This window comes from Camarhynchus parvulus, chromosome 3, assembly GCF_901933205.1.
Source record: "Camarhynchus parvulus chromosome 3, STF_HiC, whole genome shotgun sequence".
Classification (NCBI taxonomy): domain Eukaryota; kingdom Metazoa; phylum Chordata; class Aves; order Passeriformes; family Thraupidae; genus Camarhynchus; species Camarhynchus parvulus.
In genome coordinates this window covers 29,804,428-29,819,916 of record NC_044573.1, presented here as the reverse complement: position 1 = coordinate 29,819,916, position 15,489 = coordinate 29,804,428, and the positions used below count along the sequence as shown (strand labels likewise).

The 15,489-nt window shown below is 38.0% G+C and overlaps 1 protein-coding gene across 2 annotated transcripts in view; it reads left to right on the top strand.

Moving 5' to 3' along the window:
* ZFAND3 (zinc finger AN1-type containing 3) overlaps window positions 1–15,489 on the top strand; it is a 134,388-nt gene that overhangs the window by 114,891 nt on the left and 4,008 nt on the right. The gene's annotated exons all lie outside the window — the stretch shown is intronic.

The window sequence follows — 15,489 nt, the reverse complement described above, 5'->3', positions numbered from 1 at the left end:
CATGCTCAGGTCTGGGTCACACATGGAAATACAGAGAACACTTGTGTTTTTCACCTTGCAAAGATGCTTTAAACAGAAGCTATAGCTTGCATTGGTAGCAAAAAGTTGTAATTAGTTCCACCAATTTCCCCTTTAAAACTTTGGCCTTGATGTACTGCCTTGTCTCAAGAGATGCCAGATATTAATGAATTCAGCTTCAGAAGTTCTCTGTGAGGCAGGAAGGGCATCATACTCACTTGGCAGGAGAAGAAGCACAAAGCACATCAATATGCAAAGAAGGTTTCTATAGGGTGTAAAACATAGGTCAGTAGCTGCTTCTGCATGTTATAATTACATAAATATTAAAAACTTAAATCCAAAAACCCCCTCAAGCAGAAAATATTTGCAGTCTCACAGTTTGTGTGGGGAAGACTTATTGTTCACCATACACTTAAAATCATCCAACTTGGCTTTTCCAAAGTTGATGACACTGTTCAGGTAGTTGAATTGAAGACAATAATCCCGTGCAGGCAGCTAATTTGGGGTTTCATATTAAATGCAAATAATCTTTCTGAAACAATAATTAATGTGACTGGATTCCAAATGAGATGCTCTCTCCTTCATGGAACAATTGTGTTCTTAACTGGTTTAAATGTGCTTGTTAGACCCAGTGATAATGGCATGTGGTAATTTTACCTGCTAATTATTTTTTCATATAATCATGTATTGAAGGTTGCACTGAACTCTCTGACAGTGCTTTTATTGATACATTTGGAGAAGTTTGTTTCAGTTACTCCATTGTATTTCAGGCAGGGAATAATTTCCAAAGGATCTGCGCAGATGATAGGTGCAATTCATGTTGCACTTGTGAAATACAACATATTGTGTTAAAACCATTATCTGGAGAGAAGGCATGTCCTTCTGAGCAGCAATGTGGAGAGGAAGGGTGGGCTAAGGTAGTTTTACAAAGACAGATAATCCTATACTGAGTACCATATGCCAGGTGAAGAGAAGCGATAGAAAGCTGCAAAGATTTTGGGTTATGCTTTGTTCTCTTCTTCAACATCTGTCTGTCTTCTGGCTCTAGAGATTACTGTTGTTTTGGGCTCTTTTGGACATGAGATAAGGCTTTGTTTTGATATTGGAGCACTGGCACAGAACTTACATGATATGTGAAGCCACCAAACATGAAATCAAAAGCTGTAATGTTGAAATTGCTGTTATGGAAATCATGTGTCATGATACTTTGAAGTGTCTGGTAACATTTTTATCAAACTGAAGAAATTCAGGGCTATCAATGACACATTTTAGTATGGCTCTTTCTGCTCAGCATGGTAGAGGCAGGAATTTGTGTTCTTGGTGTGCTATAGTCAAGTATATAACGACTGAGGCTGCTCACAGGCACCTGACTGAGATAGCAGAATGGTCCCAAATAGTGGGAGAGTTTGAGTTTTGGGGTGGATTGGATAAATGATTGCTTAACCATTATGTAACATCATTAATCTTTCTTGCATTCTGCAGTATTGGAGCTATGTAAGAGCAATTAAGTTGAAAGCAACTTTTGAAAAGCCCTTCATTGATCAGTAATGTTTTTAAAATTATATAAGACCTGCCTTTTTTTCTGTAAACTGGATTAAGATACATTTGGCTGGTTCCTCTCAAGTTTTCATGAAGTAGTTCTGTAATTAAATACTGTTGTAATATAAATGTTGTAGGGATTATTCTTTAATTTTCTTCTACTGGATATATATAGCTTTATGGAAATACTTCTGTTAAAGTTCATAAAATGTGTTAATAAAAGATGAATGTGGAAAAAATTCTGAATTCCTCAGCAATAAGTGAGGAGATGAAAATTTGCATTCCTGTATTACATTCTACACAGTTTATAGTTTGTATTATAAAAATTTCTATTCTGTACTTTTAATGAGGAAATAGAAGGCAGGAGTCTATTTCCATGTGTCCAAGAGGCCTGAAAAAAACTGGAAATCTTTGGTTTCTGTGCAGGTACAGTGTTTCATTAATACTGTGGGCAGTAAGGGTTTGTTATCTGTGCTCTGATGTGATGTGAATGTGGGCATACCCTGTGCCACTTACCTTTAATAGTCAGATTAATAAGAAGCAAGCCAAATGCTACCACTGAGCCACCCTGGGCACCTCAGCTTCACATCACCCAAACTGCTTTACCAATGATCAGTAGCATGTGTCTCTGGTCAGTTTTAAAGATGCTGCCTGAGAAACCATTCTTGCTAGCCTGCCCTGCTGTCTGTAAAATAAGGTTGCTTTAGGTCATGAATGACAAGCCCATTCAAAAACCCTGGGAGGACGTGATGGAAATGCAGTAGAACAAATCTGTCAAATTGGTCTTTGTTTAAAATATTTCCTAAATCCACATGACTGAGTTATACTTTTCTGTCCTAATGTGAAGCACAGGTAATGAATGATGTGTGGTCAGGTGGAGGTGATGAGATAGAATCAACTGGTGTAAAATAAGCACATACACTCTTCAAAAGTAATGGTCAGCATAGAACATTGTTTGAACTGAGTTTTGAGCCACTGCTATTAAATTCTTGGCGTCTTAATCCTGAACTAAAGCAATGGGAAAAATTGGGGGAAACTCCTCCCAGTCTTAAACATTAAGAAAAAAATCTGATATCAGGATCAATAAAAAGGCAGACACCATCTTCAGAATGATGAGTGGGTGCATTTGCTTGGATGTAAGGAAAAAGGATTTAAAGCATAAAATGTTGATCCAAAGCTGTGTCCGAAACAGCCTTGTTAAAATCCAAATTAACTCCACAGACCAACAATTTATTTGTTTCCTGTTGTGTATCTTCTTGTCCTAATGTTAAAAGTACTAGAAATCATCTTATTTTTTGATGATTTGTCCTGATGAATCCTCTAGTGAGATTTTTAGTGAGACATAGTAGAAAGGAGAATATATACATACTGAACAGTGTTTTAATGTAGCTGTATCTGCAAATACTGATCCGGTTAACTGGGACTTGTCCAACAAGGCACAGCCTTTTTGGAAAGGAGACAGAGAGAGTGACTGGTGCTTTACACCAGCTCAGAGATCTTTGGGAGGCTGCTGTACTGGCTCTCCTGTCTCCTGCAAGCCCTGTCCAGAGGGAGGTGATGATGCTGAGCTCGTTCCCTTGACACTACATGTAATTCTAGACAGATTTGACAATGCTGCAGGGCTTTGCTGTGAAGAACAACAATTCACTACTGAGAAGGGAGTTCCAGCAATTCAAACACAACATTTTTCAGATGTAGAAAGATTTGTTTGTTTTCATACACACATACTCTCAAGATCTTTTTTCATTCTTCTTCCACTGTGTTCAAGTTACTAACTGCTGACAAGAAATTCACATCTCATAAATAATGCTTAAGAGCCATTGCTGTATAAATTGAATGTGTTATGAATTGTGATGGGCCTTTTTGTAGCATTCTACGCCCGGAGCAGGAAGAACAGAGGATGTCATTTTCATTAATTTCTAATGAGGTGCCAATTAAAGCTAAGGAAGGAACTCAGAAGGGAAGAGTCACAGAGCTCCCCTGAATCCTGTGCCCCGGGGCTGTCAAACGAGTGTGCTGCCAAGCCTTCTCTGAAAGTTCCAGTAAATTACAAACTCATCCAGAGCACACAGAGACAAATTCGGCTTCCCTTTGATCTTCAAAAGAGCAATTTGTAAGACGAGTTCTGAGCCTTTTCACACAGCAAAGTGGGAGAAGTGATAGGAATTGTTAATTGCTGATGCACTTTGCAAGCTCCCGTAAGAAAGAGAAATTTTAAAATGAATTCTCATTTTGAGCTTCTGATGGGATAACCTTTGTATCAACACCACTAAAACAAAATCGCTTCCTGTGCACTGTTTGTAGGTGACAGTAAGAGTAGGTAAGTCCTGCAGATAGCGGTGTTCTCGAGTTTGGGCTGGATGGCCCTTCCAATAGTTCAGTGTCTTACAGTGGGTATGATTGTATTGAAATAATTTTTATTTAATATTAAATTTAGGAGTCAGTTTTATCATCAAAGAATTGCAGGAATCATATTCTTCAAGTTACACTCTGTTACAGCATTTCTGCAAGCACTCTGAAATCAACTGCCTGTGATCCTTGATCTGAAAAGGAAGTTGTTGCCTCAGTGGTGTCGTAACTGGGTGGTTACCAGAGAGTTGGTTCAAAACTAGGGGTGCTGAATGTGTGAGTGGAAGTAGCTATAAAACACTGAGTTCTGGAAATGTATTATTTTACAATACAAATGTATTGTAAAAAATGCAGGTTGATTAGTTGCAAATAACACTATAAATTTCTAGGCCTGCCCTTAATTGCTTGATTAGATGTATATTGCTACTAAATAAAGTTATGTACAGTTTTAAAAGACACTGAGCTGTAAACTTTTACTCTATAGAAATTATTTGCACAGAAAGCAAAACTTAATTTTATGGAAGAGGCTTACAGTTTTACAGTAAAAAGCAGTTCTGGTAGCACTAGGTCTGTGGTACCAAGCCAACACACAGAAGTCTGCAGTGATCTTGTTGTTGGAATGGCATGAGAAATATGTTCCATTCTAGTCAGCAGTTAAAGAAAAATTGGTGTGGTGTGCCAGCTCTGCAGCAGCTTTTGTGTAGAACGCTTTGGTGTTTGTTGGCCACATCCTTATGGGTGTGTCTGTACCTCAGACTCCACCTGGCTCTTGGCAGCCACTGGGGTGCCTGAGATAATGGGCCCTGCAAAGCAAGCCAGGCTGCAGCCTCCAGCAGCAGTGCCATTTGTTTGTGTGCTTCTCAGATAGGAATTGTAATGTTTTTCCTGTTCTTGGGCCAGAGGAGGTACTTAAGAGGATGGAAAAACGTTGAAACCTTCCAGCTTGATCACACTTGAAAATAATTGCTCAGTCATGTTGCATTCTGATCAAACACTTGCTAGCCATATTTCTTGCCTGTGTGGACAAGAAAGCTTTTCTTGGAATTTTACTGGCCTAGGTTATGTTGTAAGAAGCTACAATTTCCTGGAATGCATCTGGCCTAACAGCTGTGCACTCGCTGCTGCTCTTGGGGGAGGCTGCTGTGAGCACTAATCTCAGGCAGAGGTGAAGGCAGAATGTGGTGGTTTGCAATTTTAATTTGTGAGATGTTGGCAAGTACTGATGTTTGTCTGCTTTTTGATTGGAAGGGATGCAGTTCACAAGTGGCCTCTACAGCAGTAAGACTGAGCCAGGAAACAAGAGTCAAGCTTTGCAACTCAGCCAGAGAGCCACCTTGGGGTGCTGAGCACCTGGAATTGAGGGTGGAGCACATGGCCCACCACAGCCTGCTCCTTTAGAAGGGCATAAATTTCCTTCCTAGTTACTGTGCTTATTTTTCACATCCCTGTTTTTCATTTAGTTCTGTATAAATCTATAACAATCTCTTGAAATTCTTTTCTTGGTGTTACTGTTGGTTTGTTTTGTTTTGGTCTAAGCACAAGGATAAGAGGGGGAGAAAAACAGACTTGTATCAAGCACTAGCAGAAACAAAATACATCCACACAACTGAGACTGTACTTACAGATAAAATGGCAGCAAGTCTCACTGTCATTGAGTAATCAAAAAAGTGGAAGAAAAGCAGCTGCAGATTCTTAACTTGGATAACAGAACTGCTGGTCCATAAACACAGGAGATGAAGCACTTGTTTGGATTGTGCCAAAATAAATTTGGAGTGATTTGATTTACTCAGTTAATTTAGAAATAATCTTCAGAAAGACAGGAAAAAGGAAACAAATTTGAATAGATAAGCTGCTCCATCTTTATACAAAGTTGTCAAACATGTATTGAAACTAATGTTTCTCTTAAAACTTGGTCAAATATTAAATCATAGTTCCATTTCCATGGAACCTTTTTCTGTGGAGGAGAATTTGTAATTGTGCTGGTAAATTCATTTTCTAGATGGATAAGGTTTATCTGGTACAAGCCAAAATGGCTTCAGGGCATGATTCTGTCTTGGTATAACAGATGTACTTCCATTGATTAAAATGAAATATGCACAGTGCTTCTGGAGAGTATGAGTCAGACAGTTCAGTAAGAAGTATGAAAATAAATCTTATTAGTGAATGGTTACTACAGCCCGGGCAAGTCTTACTGTCAGCCTGTAAGATGTGCCACATTCAGCTGTCCTGTGTTGGCTGTTCTCCTAAGAGAGTTGCTCCCAGAATAGTTCTTTTGCTTCAGCCGTTTCAGGAATGTCCAGCATCTTACCTTATATTGCTGCAAGTATTAAAAAAATACCCAACAAAACACAAAGTCTATTGAAGTTTGAACTTGAACTCAGAGGGCGGAGGGGGGTTTGTTTTGTTGTATTTTATGAAGATGTTATTCCTAGACTCCAGTTTAATTGATGGGGAATAGGAGCTGTTAACTAATGTTGGTTTTTTCTAATATGTATTCTGAAAGTACTGGAATTGAAGAAGTAGTTGATTAATTGGTGCATCATAGACTCCAAGTGAAGGACCCAGAAAAATGCTTTAGTGTCTAAGTTTCAGAAAAGCTGTCCACAGCTTTAAAAGTGTTAATGGAGTTCATGCTCCTTATAATTAGGAATCATGAAATATTGTTTGAAGAGGCTCCAGTATAATTCTCCAGCTTGTTCAATTAACATGGGTTTCTTACAGGATGTGCTGATTTTGATTTCTTCTATTTGTGCTACCAAAAGTTTTGCAGTGTTGATTTAGTAATATGTACTGAGCCTGTTCCTTGCCTTCCTGTAGTCCCAATCAGTCCATGTAATTGAAATAGGCTGCTCATCTCCTAAGTCCCCAAGTTCTCCTTCAGTAAAACAACTTAGGCTGTTCCTTCTAAAAACATAAAGTGGTTTTATTTTGACATTACTGATGTGGTAAGTCCATCAGTATATAACCTTCTGGGGTTTTCAAATGGAAACTGCAGTACTGGGTGAAAAATCAGCATTTTGTAGGCGTGCCACATTAAATCTTTTCCCTACATACCTGTATTGTAGTTACAGAAGAATGAAGTGTATCCATAAAGAGAAAGATGATGCAATTTTTTAATTGTCTTGTATGCACAAGAGACACATGGTCTAGTGAACTTGAACATAAAAATCTATCTAAGACTATCTCATATCTTTTCCAGTACCTTTAGGGAAGTATTTGCTCAGTTTCTGAGTCATTTTTTCTTAAGAAAAAAGGACAGATAAGTCACCCTTAAAAATAATTCAAACATGGTTGTCCATATGTTAACAAACAGCTGTACACAAAAGTACTGATTCTACTACTATTTGATATTTGAAGTAGACACAGAAGGCCCAAAAATATGCTATAATAATCTGATTAATCCTGAAGAAACATTACCAGCTAGTTAACTGACCACAAGGTAAGGCTTAGGTAGGGAGGAATGTGAATTTTGTTGATGAAAGTCTAAGATATTCACAGGAAGAAGTGGGGAAAGAACATAGCCACAACTGCTGCACCAGAACTGGGAGGAGAAAAAGAATAATTGAAAGGAATTGTCTAAATTTGCTTGAAAAGTCAGAATTCTTTCCAGGAGCTAGAGTATTTTTCCCCTAACGAGTGCCCTTAAATAAAATGTTATCTTAGAGGAAAATACCACCTGTGGTCCTAAATTACATAATTCAGTTATAACAAGGTGTTAAAGGTAGGTACTGAGACTTGAGACTAGTTGATGTGGATGTTCTAAGGATATTGATGTCCTAAGGAAATGGCATTGAGATCAATGTGCATCAGTTCACAAAAGTAAAAAGAATCGTATTAGTCTGTGTCAGGGCCTTTTAGTATTAAGTATCACTGGCCTTGGAGGAAAGTTTCAAGAGCTGAGAAACTGCATGAATGGATATTATAATTACATACGAGTATTTAGTAAGTTTTTAAAGGTAATATATTTATTTACTGTATCTTTCTTTATATGTATTGAAATGCAAATACCTTCAGAGGTGTTCAGAGCTGTTAAACATTCCTGAGTTGATGAAAGTGTTGCAAGCTACAGGCACAAGTCATGTATGAGGGTCCTGCCATATTCTGAATAAGCAAGAGCCAGGAATGTTTTGTAAGTCTACACCAAAAGAGAAAAAAAAAAAGGGAATAGTGGAAATGTACATTGCTCTAAGCATTTGTTTTCCTTTGTGGTGTAAATTAGACTTCTGAATGGAGCTCTGTTTTCCTGTGATTAGAAGAAGAATTACTCTTGACATAGATTGCAAGAGGCTATAGTAACAGAAAACTCGCATGGAGCAGAAGGTGTAATCTAAGAGACCCTGAACAGAAGGTGTAAATAAGGAATGAAGACATAAAACACATTTTATTTAGGTTTGAAAGAAGTAGAGCTGCATTTTTCTTGTTTGGCCAGCCAGCCTAGCTGCTCTCAGACTGTAGATCACTATGGTGCAACCTCTACCGAAACTCAGGACATAAGTAATACAACTCAGGAAATAGACTGAAAGTCAAACCTGCAATTGTATTCAGCATGTGATGAAGTCAAAATACATGCAGGATCAGGAGAACTGTTACAATTAATGCCACACATACTGGATGTTAGTACAGACCCTTTCATTATTCATTCCGGTTCTTTATTAGTAGCCTTACCTTTCCTGCATTTTCACTGGGCTAAACAAAATTACGCACATACATTATTGAATCACTAGGTATTGCTTGCTATTTTAATTAACTTTCTGGGTACACTTCAGCTTTTAATTAAATCCTTAGCTTCTGGGAGAAGTGTATAAGCTCAGGTGGGTTTGGTGTAGAGAATTCTGGAAGTACTAAAGCTCACACAGCTCTTTTTAAAGTGTTAAATATTGCACAAGTCCCAGCTCTGACCTTAGGAGAGCTCTGTCATCCACCTGCCATTTCTCAGGACACTTTAATTAAGGTTTCACACCGCTCAAATCTAGAGAGTCTATTGCTCAAATCTAAATATGTTGAAACAAATGCTTCTTGATAAGCTGGTATAACCCATGGAAGATCTAATTTTATAGCACTACTAACATTTGTGATAGTGTAACCCGTTAGTACAGGTTACCTCTACTTCATTAGCTGCCTTGGACACTAGGAGGCCTTTTTGACATAATTCTGTTTTTTTTTACTGTGCATTCTGTTCTTTGGATTCATTTTCCCACATAGCCTTGTGAAACTAGGAATGATTTGGGAGGTGCAGTATTATTTCAGTGTGTTCTTGGTCATGCAAATGTGGCAATGAATATTCCTTTTACAAGTGTAGCAGTGATACTAATTCCTCTTGAATGTGCCATTGCAAAATCACACAATTGTTTAAATAAGGAAACTCTTCATCTACCTAAAGTCTAAACTTTTAATTTTGAACCTTACTTTTCCCCTCCTTCAAAAAAGTTCCATCATTTATGTTCATTATCTGATACCTCACTTGATGCTGTAAGTTGTTTGGAGCAAAATGGTTTCTCCAAATATTCTCTTGTTAAATTAAACTTTAACCAGTTTTGATTATTTGGGAGTTTTTTTCCCTGCCTTTGTGTTTCAACAATCACACAAGTCTTTGGTGAAAAATGTTTCTTCCAGTTATATCAACAGATTACATGAAAAATTAAAATACTAATTTCTGGGAAGTTGCATCTTTATCACAGATGAACTGGGACCAGAGCCCAGTTCTGCAGAGATTACACAAGAGCAGTGACCCAACAGTTGTGGTGGCTGGAGAGTGAGGCTGTGGTGTCGCAGCTGCGGCTTGTGCCTGACTGCTGTGGGTGAAAGCTGAGACCAAAAGCCAGGGACAGTGTATAAGGTCAGAAGGGGAGCCTACAGATGCCATTGTCACCACTGGGTAAGTCAGTGACCTCTGAGGTATAAAGCACTTTAGAAGTGAGTATTGATTGCATGGTGTATCTGTGGGAGTATTCCTGGACCTGAATTGTTCTGATAGTCTGTCCCCAGTAGATAACAGCCTTAACTTACAAATCTATTGTGGGTGAAGAAGTTGTGATGTGGAAGTGTTTACTCTCAAATGCATGAGTTCTGTACAGAAGAAAAATATCTGGTCCAAATCAAATTCTTTAACCACCATCTTCTTCTGGTGCGTGATGGAACTGGGACACAATCTTGACTAGAGACCTGCAGTACTCAGTCAGTCAGACTTGACCCATAGCAAACATTTGTTAATGGCAACTTACTATTACAAAGTAGATGTGCTGTATTTATGACTTTGACTTTGATTAGGGATTATTTGAAATTCAGAAATAATTTCCTGAAAACCTCAGCTCTGTTCCTAAACATTTTCCCTACTTCTCTGGGATTAGTGTTCACTACAGCAGAAGTTAAGAATCAAGTCTAGAAGAGATCCATATCTTAATTTTTTCCACTCCAAATACAGTGTCTTCAAAGAAACAGGGAAACTTTGAGTTGTTCTTCTTAGTTCAAAAAACAAGGAATAGAGTAGTGCCTTGTGTAGAACCTCCTTAAGAATTGTTGATCCAAAAAATTCCCAGTCAACAATTCAAAAAATTCAAATCAACAAATCCAAAAAATTCAAATCAACAATTCCAAGAATTGTTGATCCAAAACATTTATTGCTCTGTCCTGAAGTGATATGAATTCTCTGTTTAAAACCTGTCATGTTCAATGTAGGAAAAAATAGTTTGACATCTTTCTGTGCAAGTAGTCAGATAAATAGGAAAGTGTATTTGAAATTAGCACGAACTGGGATAAAACACATTTTGTTTGCAGGGTCTCCACAGTGCCAAACTGCATTTCTTGTGTGCTCCCTAAAGCAGCTTCCCAAGCTTGTGATCTTAAAGGAAATAGACAGAAAACAACTTTGAAACACAGGTTATATATGACCCAACTTGGAAATACAGTCTTTTCCTTGCAGTTGGAAGAATTCTTGCAGAATATTTACCTGTCCAGTGGCTGTTACAGTATTATGTCCTCTCTCTTTCATTCATTTATGTCCTCACTTCTTCCATTCACTTCTTGGGCAGTCCTTTCCACAAATGCTTTTTCTGTCTCTAATGCACATTGCTTTACCCTCTTTATGGCAGAGACCAAAATAGAGGAAGAACAGAAAAAAAATTCTTATTCCTTTTTTTCTCCTAAGTATAAAACCAGTAGTAGAAATACAAAATGAATCTGTAGGCTCTCATGAACACTCTTATGTAGCACCAGAGATATCACAGAGCTATATGCTTCCAGCATGAAACCTGAGATTATCAACTGACTGAGAGCAGGAGGGAAGTCCCAGAGTGCCCATCCAGTCCCAGGGACAGATTGCCAAAGTAAAAGAAACATTCTAAGGTGTCTTACGCCACCTCTTTCCTTTTCCTCTCTTTGATTCAGCTATTGATCATTTTGGTAGTTGTGAGTAGGTATCAATGATCTGTATGAAGAAGAAAATATTGTAAATTAAGTTGTGCAATGATCATAGCAAATGGTTAGAAAAATAAGTAAATAGGAAAAGTACACTTCATCCTCCTGTATGTTTTGTGAACCTTTTACAGCTGTGTGCTGTTTGTGAAGATTCATGGAACTGAAGTGCTTTGAGAGGGCAGTGCTTAAGACAATGTGCCTTGATATTTAGAGACTTCTAACTTTGAGCACCTAGAGGTTAACACTCCTCATCCACTCAAATTGGAGTGGAAATTATAGAAAGGACTACCTCAATTTTGTGGACTTTTAATAAGTACATCTGTCTGATTAAAAAGCTTCATCATACTGTGACGTGCTCCTCTTTCCCCTTGGAAATGAATGACAAGATTCCCAGCCAAGTTATTCTGAGGTACTCATCACTTTGTCAAAGTCCATGTCAACTTACAAAGCTGGGAAAGAGAAACAGGAGAGTTTAGTTCACTTATTTCCAAAACCTCGTTGTTTAGCTTTGTGAAATTTGGTTTGGTTATACAGAAAATGTCAGTAAACCTGAAATTTCCTTGAGTTGTGTAATGAAAGCTGACAATGCTAGTGCAGAGCATTCCCACAGAACAGAGAGGAGAGATAATTAGAGTAGGTGCAAGAATGGAGCTGTCTAAAAGAGAATAATACCAGCTACCAGCAAACTGGAATATATTTCTATTGCTTACGCAGTGCGTCGAGCTGCCCTGGAAGCTTTGCCTGGCTGGACTACAGCGCACAGTCCCATCTTTCCATTACTGTGTGTTCTTGCTAAACAGCCTCCAGAACACAGGGGAGAATGCTGGGTCATACTGCACTTCTCAGGTGCTGAAGCCTTTAGGATCTTGCTTTGTGTCTTGGTAGCTATTGTTCTGCTCTTCCAGTAATTTCTTGCCTATTTCATGTCTTTAAAAAAAACCAAAACATTCCTTTCCACACTTACTTATAAACAGTTTTATTGTTAGTATAATTTGCAACACATTAGATCATCTTTCCAGTTGGAAGGGCTATGGGGGAGATGCATAAATGTTGTTTTGGGCGTGAATGGTGTGGAGTTGTTTTGAACAATGCAGCAGCATGAGCTGATCTTCTCTGCTGGCTCATCTGCCTGGTTTGGCTGTGCTGTGTGATAGCCTGCAGATATGTTTTGTTTAAAGAGATGTTAAAATCTGTTCTTGAACAGAAATCTGCTTGTAGACTCATGCAATACCTTGTTAGATAATACCTTGGCTGTATTTAGTTTTCTTCTAATCTTACACAGTTTGCTTCTAACCTTTGGTAGAGAATTTTTGCAGTATCTTCAACTCTTAAGTCACAAGGTATTTTTAAATTCTGTTTGAACATCTGTTGATTAAAATTTCAAATTTGCAAGAGAAGTAAAATATCTTGTGAAGAATGTGAAGTCAAAGCACACAGCACAGAATTCTGCACAGGATTATGTCTGTGTCATTACTAGGACTGCTTTTGAATAGGCTTTGTATAGGGCTCTATACAAACATAGGTTATTTATGAAATGAAATTTGGAAATGGTGTAAGCTGCAAGTTCTGACAGTTCTGAACTTCTGCCTGTTGACTTGGGAATGAAAATAATAAATACTGATCCTAATGGATAGGTAAGATGATTTTTAAGTATCAGAAGCTCAGGGTTTTATGGTGATGTTACTTCACTTTCTTTTACCTACCAGTGGGAGTTTCTTTGAATGTATCAGAAGGGTTCACTGTAGCATAGAAGGCTAAACCTTCAGAGCAGTTGGTGCCTGCAATGAAAGGATAAATGTCTAGAGTGAACAATTAAGATGATTGATGGTACTGGGTAATGAAGGGCTTTGCCTTTCCATGTCAGCAGTGATACTTGAACGGCTCAGCCTTCAGTAACTCAAAAATGTACCAGGGCTCTTGAGTGTAGCAATGAAAAAAAGGCAGTTGTTTTTCATTACCCACACACAGCATGCTGTAGGTCTGTGATAACTCTCTGGTCTGGAATATGGAAGCTTAGTCTGTTTTCTGTTCTCTCCAATATCCCTTTCCCATCAGGTTCCTCAGGAACGATGAAAGCAGCTTCATAGTTGCTGGTGTGCAGTCTTGGGCTTCCTTTGAGTGACTCCTCTGTAATGCAGGGATGGTGCTCTGCTTTATGGCTTTAGCCATTTTTGCTCTGGTGAAATGGAAGTGAATTTTTTTTATGATGTATTTTGTAGAAGTTTCTGTGGTGCTCAGAGGAGCAAAAATGTTTTGAGGCACTATATAATGTTTTTCCAAGATGTTTGCATTAGAGACCTGGGGAGTGGGTGATTCATAGTTTACTTCTAACATCAGAAAACAATTGCAGAGCTGTGAGATGTATTATTACATTTACTAGATTGAAATCTTCTGCACTGGGAGTGGAGGTCTGGCATGTTTTAGGTTGATGACTTGGGCAAATGAACTTCAGTTGGCAGATGGATTCCCTTTTGCAATGCTCTTTACACTAGTTATTTGTTTTGGCTTTTAGTTATAGTGTGCTAAAAAGAAGCATTTCTGCAGTAAATTCCTTTACGAGAAACAACCTGTATTTGATACCATCCCATAATGAACTTAACAGCATATACACTGCAGGAGTTCATTCATCTAACCTGCTTTATAACCATAGAAGCAGAGTTCTCAGGAGAAAAGGTTTCACCTCTAAATATGGGTTGGCATTAGGGATCAAAATACAGATGCATCTGTTGGCCTTCTGCCCCAGTACACACAAGTCAGTAATAGAACTGCTGTAATATCTGATGGCCTTGATGCAGCTCAGGCATTTGTGCACGTGCAGAGCACAGAGTGTCCCTTCTGATTTTCAAACCATTGAAGAAACAAGGAGTGAATACACCAGTAATAACCTAATTGAATATACCCATTCTGAACTAATGAAAAAATGTTCAGAACTAGTGTCACTCAGTTAGTTGCTGAATAACAGTGTTTTAAAGGCCTTTAAATTTTAAATAAAACCTACAAAAAAACAAATTCCAATCTTTAAAGTGACTTCCACATTTGTAGCAATGATACTAAAGATCTGAATTCTCTTTTTGGAAATGGAGCTTCCAGGAGATCTGAATTGCTAATTCAACCAGACTAAGACCCATTCCATGAATCAGCCAATATATGCAGAACTATTTTCGTAACATTCAAAATGAGCTTGGGTATTCTTTCATTAGATACTATCTGTTCTAATTAGCAGTGCATATTTAAATATATATATATGCATATATTAATAACAGGTTTAGATCACTTAGTTGCTGAAATTAGACATACTATTCCCATACTCTGGGAAAAATGAAAATCACTTGCCATTTTTTTGTGGACAGTTACTGAAACTTTGTTCAAGAATGCATAAAAAAATTCTTGATGAACAGAAAAAGATTAAAGGAATATCATGAAGCTGTGCTGGTCTGCATGAGGCTTTGTAGAAGGGGAAGAAATGGGACAATTGAAAGGTCATGTTCAAAAGTGATAAATCATGTGGCATATGAACTTCCTTAATGCATTTACAGAATTGTCAAAGGGTCTTGGTGAAGCAGTGCAGAAAATGGTATAAATTTTCAAGACTTCTTTTCGGTAACATTAGATGGCATTTCTGCATATGCTTGTTAAACATTTGGAAAGGATCTGTAAAACTGCCAGGATTTAAAACAAGTTTTTATTTAGAAGGGGCTGATACACCTCCTGCCCAATCCATATCTTTGTGTCTTACGTCTCCTTCTTAGACATTCATTGCAGATGAGATGATGAACTTGATTTTTGAGCTCATCCAGGTAGGTATTTATGATTCTTATACCTGCAGTGGACTTTGGTTCAGCAATTTGATATCTTATTTCAAGAAATAAGGGAAGCCTTCAGACCCTACTTTCTGTGAGAGAGAACTGAGTGAAATGCCTGTTCAGTATTGGCACTATAGTCCAGGGATATTTTCATTTTAACAATCAGACCTTGAATTTTTGGCACCTCAGGAAAGATATTTGTCACATTTGTGTGTGGTATGACCCAGACTGAGATTGAAGTGGAGGCAATGATCACAAGGGGTGAGATACATAGCAATTCAATCTGCATGTTTCCATACATATTTCTGAATTATACATACCAATACGGAAAACTTGTCCTTTTGGCTTTGTTCCTAGAACTGGGCTT